Raw genomic sequence first — 9,371 nt, forward strand, 5'->3', positions numbered from 1 at the left:
GAGAGAGGAGATGCTTGCCAAATCCCACAAGGAATGGGATAGAGATGAATCTTTCATGAGAAAGCTACTAGATGTAATTCTAGATAAGCTTGGATGGATTGGATATCCATCAGATGGATGAGAGATAAAGATCCATCGAACATAAAGTTGGAAATAATTAATTCTTACTTGTCTATGGTTGTAATTCTCCATTTGAGGAGTTTGTTCCTACATAATAGGGATTTAGTTTCTCCTATTTTAGTGTGTGGTTCAGAGAATCTCTCAACCACACTACAGTACGTCTAAGATAGCATTCCTATCTTGAGACTATTGATTGTATAAATATGTGTGTAATTCCCTTATTCATGTGAATAGAATATATTATTGAGCGTCTGTAATTTTATCTTGGTATCAGAGCTTCAGAGTCTTGTGAGGGCCTGGCCCCTCCTGGGCTTGGCCCCTCCTGGGCTGAGGGAAAATAATTGAGTGTATAATTTCATTATTTGTTTGTCCATCGAAAGTTGTGTGGGTAATGGGCGATCTGCCAGAGTGGTGCTTATCTTGATTTGTATGCCTCGAGGAGGTCATAGTTAGGAGGTGCAAGAATTCAGCTGCTGGTGTACTAACTGGGAAACGAACCTGGGTCTGTACCGTGGTAGGGTTCTGGATCTAAGGGAGCAGGCTATTGAGACCTCCTTTGACCGCCGTGCGCATAGGACCTTTTATGTTTCGAGCCATGGCATCTCGCTGCTGTTACTGGATGAGTCGAAGAAGACAATAGGTCAGCGGCTGGAAATCGATGGAGAGGAACGAGCTTATGAGAGCAGTGAGAAAATTGTTGTTAATATAGACGATCCGGATGGAGAAGACAAGGGTTACGTGCCTCCATTTTCATGGCAGAAGTTGTGGCTGTTTGCGGGGTCTAGATTCACATGAGCATTGCGTTTCTTGATCCAGGGAATCTCGAGGGGGATTTTCAGGCAGGGGCGGTTGCAGGGTACTGCTTGCTATGGCTTCTGATGTGGGCGACGGGAATGGGTTTGAGAATCCAGATGCTTGCTTGAAGTCCAATCCGTGCTAGACCATCTGGAAGAGGATGTTACAGGAAGAAAGCAAAAGCATTACCGTGTCTGCGACCCGCAGCTTTCAGAGCGAACTGTGGTAGTAATGGGGGCAGACCCGCACGAATCCAATGTCCGTCTCGTGCAAACGCTGATGGCCTGTACAGAAGCGGTGCAACCCGGTAATTTGACCATCGCGTGGGAAATGGTGAAAGAAGTGAGAATTTGGTTTTCTACAATTTCATTTCTACCAAACCTGCCCTTATCTCAAATTCGCGCACTTCATAGCCAACCAGGCCATTCTGGATGCCTTCTCTAGGCACCAAGAGGTTCATGTCATAGACTTCAATCTGAAACAGGGGATCCAATGGTCGGCCTTGATACAGGCACTGGCTCTTCGCCCCGACGGGCCACCGGCTTTCAGGCTAACCGGAATCGGCCCACCCGAACCCTATGGAACCGATGCCTTATAGGAGGTCGGCACGAGGCTCCACCAATTTGCAGAGTTCGTCAATGTAAAATTCTCCTTCCGTGGCTATGTTGCCACAAGCCTCCCCGACATCAAACCATGGATGCTCGACGCCCGGCCTGAGCTCCAGGCTGTTACAGTGAATTCTATCCTTGAGTTCCATCGTCTCCTGGAGGACCCCATCCTCGGACGACCTAGTGCCATCGATCGAGTACTCGCTTCCATCTGGAACCTGAAGCCCAAGATCTTGACAATGGTTGAACATGAGGTCGACCACAACTGCCCTGTTTTCTTGGATCGATTCACAGAGGCACTGCACTATTATTCCACAATTTTTGATTCCCCGGGGGCGCGTGGGTTGCAGGCCCAGAGCGAAGAGCTGGGGATGTCAGAAGTCTATCTGGGTCAAGAAATTTGCAACATTGTAAGCGATCCGAACAGGTGGAAAGGCACGAACCTCTCTTGAATTGGAGTGTTCGCTTGAGAAACGCTGGCTTCCGACCCATTCCTTTGGGATCCACTGCTTTCAAGCAGGCCAACATGTTGCTCAGTCTCTTCTCAGGTGGAAAAGGATATAGGGTTGAGGAGAATAATGGGTGTCTAACACTTGGTTGGCACAATAGACCTCTAATTGTTGCTTCTACCCTGATGAAATCGACGAGGAATTCGACACTTTCCCAACTTCAAGAAGTTCTGAGATGGTTGAGGAGTGTTGCGGGCAGAATACAGACTGTGGTCAGAAACTTGGCAACACAGTGTGAAAGATTTCAGTCTCTCTTGAGCTGGAGAGATCCCCATGCCACAACCATATTTGTCACCTTTTGTTTGTTTGCAGCCATAATTCTATATGTCACTCCGTTCCGAGTAATGTCCGTTATATCAGGATTTTATATGCTGCGCCACCCGATACAAACTTCCTTCTGTTCCGCTTAATTTCTTCAGGAGGTTGCCTGCACGAACTGATAGCATGTTGTAAGGAGTTTGAGCAATCAATTCTGAGGTAGCCAGCGCAAATCAGTTGATGGGAAATCGCACCACGATAGGGTTTCTGTTGCTGAGGAAAGAAACCTAGCAGCAGCTGCATTCTTCATTCAAAGAAGAGAACAACTTTGTGGTAGATTTGAAGGAAAAAGCATTGTTGTTTGTGCATACTTGGGTAAATGATTTTTTTGGGTGAAGTATTTTGCTATAATTTAAATTGATATACATATTGAGATTAGCCACTTCAATATGAAGTTATTTTGTTAGAATTGGCTATTCTAACAAATGACAGGTTCATGGAAGTTCCAAGAATTTATTTGACAAAGATGCCCAAGATGTGAACAATGAATAGATGAGATAAAGGAGCAGAAAAAATGGTTATGGTGGACAACAAAGTAGATTTTTGTTTGAGTTAGTGTGGCTTGTGGAATAGACTCCCTAGCACGTTATTGTAATAGTCATTGTATGTACCCAGAAACTCTAAAATGTGGAATCAGATGTAAGATTTTTAAAGGCATCTGAAAGTTCGTGGTGATCTTAAAACCACTTTGTAATGGTTTATGGTCAGCCTGAAACCATCTTTTATCACTTGAAAGTGAGGGTTGGTGGTGAGCCAGAAACCATCTATATAGTCTTTGTGACTGAAGTGCCTTTGTGGCTATCTTGCCTTTGTGGCTGAATCACCTATGTGGCTTGAGGTGCCTTTGTGGCCGAAATCGTGGATGTCGATGCGTTGCTTGACAAGATTGCCTTTGTGGCTGTGTGTACATGAGAGCTTTTTTCTCAATTGAGCAGGTGGACTGCACAACACCTGGCTCAGACTCAGATGATTTTTTCTGAGTAGAAGGGGATTGGCATGTTTTTCGCGCTGACAGCAGCGTCAGGAAGGCCAACTAGTGTGTATGTTAGGCCATTAATCGTGCCAATGGGCACGGGTTTTTTTTCATTCAGGATCGTGCCAATTCACCTTCAAGGGGATCCGCGGGATCAGAGAAGTTGAGGATCTGTTCGAGGGAGGCAGATTGTGTTTTTGGAGGTTTTGTACATGCAATTCGCCTGATGGTGGTGGATTTGACTATCATGACAAGTAGTCATTAAGGGGGGGAGTTGGAAATAATTAATTCCTACTTGTCTATGGTTGTAATTCTCCATTTGAGGAGTTCGTTCCTACATAATAGGGATTTAGTTTCGCCTAGTTTAGTGTGTGGTTGAGAGAATCTCTCAACCACACTACAGTACGTCTAAGATAGCATTCCTATCTTGAGACTATTGATTGTATAAATATGTGTGTAATTCCCTTATTCATGTGAATATAATATATTATTGAGCGTCTGCAATCTTATCTCATAAAAGCTTTGCGGGAGATAAAGACAAGCTTTTTCTGTGAAAATATGTCGTGGGAGATAAAGACAAGATTTTCTAGATAAGACCTAGGCAAATGAAAAAAATCCATAAAGCGGGATGCCGCTAATGGTAAATAAATCATGAAAGGGGGTATTAAATACCCATTGCATCCATCAATTGAGGACAGTTGATCCTTGGCAAGATGTTCGGCTCGGGGGGGAAATCAGAGGTTATTCATGGCTTGGTGGTGGTGCTTCTCCCTCCAAGTGAGGTTTTAGTTGGCATTAGATGCATGGGATGTTTGTAGGATGATTCTTACTCTCTCTCTCTATTATAGTTCCAGTTTGTCTATGAGAAGATTTAATATTTTCTTGCCATGAATGATTGAATTGAATGAGATGTTTATGACTAAATTTCTGGTGTTTTCCTTCATTACAATATGAGTCACTTGTATGAAATATGTTTATCTTAATCCTTACTTTGAAATTGTTTAATCCTTTATCTCAGGGTTACCTTTATTATGGAGATAATGGTTTTCATTATGCATGTTGCATTCGAGTGTCAAGTTACAAATAGAAGTGTATAAAGTGGGTGACAATACTTGTACCCATGAGCTATCTATTACAAATTGCATGTGCCAATTATACTTAAGTAGATTACTGTGTTAATTATTTTTATGATAATGTATTATAATTGTGACTCCTTATATCTCTAAGAACAAAGTTAGTATTGAAAGCATAATATGTGGTTGTAATACACTAATGGGGTTTAAGAGGAGATCATATATGAATAGGTGAGATAGCTATGAAATCTACATCTTACTTTTAAATAAGAAATATAGTATACCTATTATATGTCATAAATTAAATACTTATGCATGTGGAACAATCCTAGAATTAATGCTTGATTATCCTCAGTGTATGGTCAATGGTTCAAATTATCTGTGTTTGCATGTCTAAGACTACCTTCAGACTAGTCCAGATAGTCATGCATGTGAATGAAGGGTTGGTCAATAACATATTGACTGTGTAGAGGACTATGATCATGATACAAAACCATATTAATTATAGTAAACTTGAATTAATGTCCATTAATACTTGTAGGGATTAACCCAAGGGTTTCATAGGACGCATGCCATGATTAGTTTTTAACGGTTGATCATATACCATAGACTTGTTAATGAATCTAAGGCTCCATATAATAAAACCAATAAAACAATTAAGGGGAAATTTGTACTATGGCCTAATAATAATATGGTTGAGGTAATTTTAGAAGACAACATGTGCAAGGAGGGGTAAAAATTTAACTATAAATGAAGAAATCCTTAATTTAATGGAGCCTAAGGGTGAAATTCTGGGTAGGCAAGGAGGTTAATTACATGTCTCATGCATGATTATTCAATCATCCTCCTACATAAATATCACACATGCAACTATACACATATGCTGAGAGAATTCAACAATATATACATGGTAAGGAGCAACATACAGTACATTCCATGCAATGGAAACTCACAAGAGAAATTGAAATAATGTCACTTGGAAAATCGAGCACCTACACCCAACCTAGAACTAACTTCCTTTAGTTGACTCTTGAGCCGAACATTTTGTCATGGATCAACTGCCTCTTGTGATCCCTTCAATATGTATTTAATACTCTCTTTCATGATATGGTTTCCTTTAGTTGCATCCTGCTTTTAGGTGGATATTTTTATCCATTTGCCTAGTATTTTCATGGAAAATCTCGCCTTTCCTCCTGCGAGAATTTTCCCATAAAATCTTTCCTTTCTCTCCTACAAAGCTTTTACATTTATCTTGCTCGAATTTCTCTTCCGCGAGGATTTTCCGATAAAAGCTTACCTTTATCTTCTGCAAGGCTTTTATGTTAAACTTAACATCCTTTTCTAGCTAAGAAACCTAATATATATTTATCTCCCAATCCATCAATCTTATCTAAAATTTAATCTAGAAGTCTTATAATGAAAGAATTATCCATTCCCTTTCAACAATGGAATTTTACTTTACAAGAATCTCATCTCTTGGTGTCTCATTTTCCAAGTGATTAATTTATATTTATTTATTTAATAATAGAGTATTTACTTTCATTATCACACCTTCAACCTAGCCTTTCTTAGCTTAGGTTAACAGATTGTTACATACAATGGAGGGGTGTTACACATTGGACTATGCTAAAACTGATAGTACACTGCCTTGGAATATCCATATCAATTACGATACTTGAATTCTTTGCATGGAACAATTCTTTTGGGTTGATTTATTAGTTAAATCGTTGATCACTAAATGTGGTTGAAGTTCCACTTCCACAACTTCACCTCCACTAGTCCTTCTGATAGTTAGAACTAGTTAAACTGACAATAACTCAAATTAAACTAATATAGATTGCTACAAATTAGAAATAAAACATACTAAAATAAAATTAAGCTTCACCAACTCTAATTAACTAAGTTAACTGAGTGAAAAGTTCAATTTTAGCTTAGTTAACTACCTCCAAGATTTCTGCTAAAATAAAAATTCGATTTTTCTCTAGTTTGTCCAATGCATAAGTCAAAGTGAGATTTTGTTGCTACATTTTAAACAATAAGCTCCCTTTATAATCTTAATTAAGTCCAAATCCATAACCCTAATATCCCTTCTAGAACCAACTTAGAGATAAATGATCGAGATTATTTCTAGGTCACTTAATAGTTAAATTATTAATCCTTCAAAAATAACTTAGTAACCCATAATAATTAATTAACTTAATTGTTGTACTTTTCCTATGTTAGAATTAGGAAACAAGATATAAATCACTTAGTCCACCAAGTAAGAATGTAGAACAGGAAAATAATGTCTTCTACATGCTAAGACACCAACCCTATGTAGAGTACCTTCCAATGCTATCACTAACTTCAACAACAAGGGGATAAGGCAAATATGCAATTAAAAATGTAGTTTTCTTATTTTTCCCTCCAAAATATCCACCCTTGGGGATGGCATCATTATCTTGAGTTATATTGGTTCTTTAAAAGTTAAATTTGTTAGTACATTCTTGAGACCCATTTTTTACATTAAAATTACCCTAATGTAAATACCTAGAAGGTAATAATCAAATTTTCTACCAGCCCTACACCAATGAGTAAGCCCCTTCATTTTGCATTAGTCAATGAGCTAGCTAGGCCTTCAACCACTAATAATAATATGAGTGCAAAAAGTGAGTGCCCTTGTCTTAGACCCTTATCAACATGGAAAAATGAGGACATCACTCTGTTAATCAAGACCATAAGATATACCAATGTGACATAGATGATAATATGAGTTGTAAAATGAACTTCAAAACCTATATGGGTTAGAAGTAGGTGGATATAAAGCCACCTAATGTTATCACAAACTTTGGAGGGGTATATATTTAGAATTGCTCCTTTAATTTTATGTGATTTTAGGTTGTGGAGTCATTCCTACACAAAACCAATGTCTCATGGATTTGTCACCCTTCCAAAATGCTAAGATAGTATTTGGAAATAGATTTGGATGGGATAATATTAATTTGGCTGGAAATTACTTGAATAGAATCTTTTAGATGCATTTGAAGAGTGAAATCAGTTAAAAACCATTAAAGGACATAGGATTGGCTACTTATGGAATTAGGGATATAAATTTTATATTGAAATATGTTAAAATATTCCTTATCCTTGTAGACTCCTCCACTACACGAAGAAGGTCATTCACAAAGAAATCATAAAATTCCAAAAAAAAAAAACCCAATAGTCCACCAATTCAAGCGAGGTCTCTTTTATTTTTGGAATTTGTATAAGACCTCTTATCATTTTAAGTCTGATAGTTATATAATGAGATTGAGATTACCCTCCTCGAAAACAAAGTAACAACAAATTTATGTTCTTTTAAGAATGTTTTCAATATGAACTTTGAAGACGGTACGAGAATGATCATTTCCCAACAATGAAATATCCTTAAAAGATGTCACATTTCATCCTTCATATCTTTGAGGCTCCGGATAGCATAAGACATCTTCCTTTTACAAAATTTTAAGAAAATTGTGTTTCATATCTGTTACATAGTAATTTGTCACTGTCTCCCTGTCAGTCACCCTACTGTGTCAGGAGTTCACAATAAACAAGTTCATGCCTTCTGAACTGGCCAAAAACCCACTTTTTCCAAAGTTTTCATCATCAGCGCGTCTGTTTCTAAAATACCCGAGCTGACTGGTGCTCCATAACAGACCGCGTGCGCTGCCAGTGCGGAAGCACACGGCTTTTCCGCGCTGGTCGAATTTCATAACCAGCGCAGCCTCTGTTTGTATTAACCCGCGCTGACAACAGCTTGACCGTTATTGTCTTGCGACGTCAGCGCACCAGACCAGTTATGCACCCGCGCTGATCCAGTTTGGGCGAATTTGTTCCAACAGCCAGCCTTCCAGATAACTACAGGCTTGGTTGTTGGCCTTGTGAATATCGCCTCCCTTCTATGGCATGTCTGTTCGACCCTTTGAAACCACTTCCCTTGAAGATAAGCTCATCCTTCCACCTTTCAAGGAGACTCCTTCTCCTATATAAACCTCTACCATTACCATGAGCAGCTGGTTTTGGAATAGCTTGGATTGTGTGGAGCTTATAGTGCTCAGATTGCTGCTACTATAGGTAGTTGGTGTGATAAGTGTGGAAGTGCTTGATAGCTTAGGGAAGGTTGTGTTGTGTTGCTTGTGTGAGAGAGAGAGTTTCTTGTCTTGGGAGATTCATTTCCAAAGGTGAATGCTTAAGAGACTTGCTGACTGGGCCCTCCTGAGAAGGATATCGACGTCAGAACATTTGGTTGTACTCTTCTCTGTTCTTGATTAATAATAGATGACTACTGTTATGGTTCCATTCTCATTTGTCTTTGCAATGGTTAATGTGAATTACATCCTTTCTGACTGATGTATAGTTGCTTTTATTAGATTTCACGCTTGTGTTTGTCTTCTCTTCGTGTGTGCAGGTATCTATTCGTGGATATCGCGGAGGATCGTGACCAGCCAGAGCGAAGGAGCGAAGGTGGCATCTCTTCATCAAACAACAGCGCTGGAATCCAAGTAGGTGTTCTTTGCCTATCTTTTAATTGCAATTAGGAACTTGCATAGTAGCATTGACTGATTGTTGCTAGACCCATCCTGGGCTAGTAGGGATCGCCTCTATCCGTAGAGGGGATTTGCCTCTCCAACAATTTGGCGACTCCGCTGGGGACGTTCAACCTTTTGTCTCTTGTGTCCGTTTTTGTGTTTGAGTTTGATTGCTCTCTCTTTTCGATATTGGAGATTGGTTCTCTACTTTTAGACTTCCTGGTTCAGTCTGGGAGGTGTATAAATTGCTTGAAGAATTCTGGCCTTGGTTTGGGAGTCTTTCGCTTGTTTTTGCCTCTTTTTTAACCTCAGCGCAGTTTTTATCAAAACAGTTGCACTGACAGCGCATAGCTGTTTCTTTAAACCTGTTGTCATCGTGCTTGTACGTATAACAGTCGCGACGGTTCTCAAATCGAACCAGCGCGCTT

General features: G+C 39.5%; 1 pseudogene; it reads left to right on the forward strand.

Moving 5' to 3' along the window:
- Positions 1-511: 511 nt before the first annotated feature.
- Positions 512-2,442, forward strand: LOC149144226 (DELLA protein GAI-like; annotated as a pseudogene).
- The last annotated feature ends 6,929 nt before the right edge of the window (positions 2,443-9,371 follow it).

Source organism: Pinus tabuliformis, chromosome X (genome assembly GCF_031772625.1).
Source record: "Pinus tabuliformis cultivar Carrire ecotype Pingquan chromosome X, CPIR1, whole genome shotgun sequence".
Taxonomy (NCBI): Eukaryota; Viridiplantae; Streptophyta; class Pinopsida; order Pinales; family Pinaceae; genus Pinus; species Pinus tabuliformis.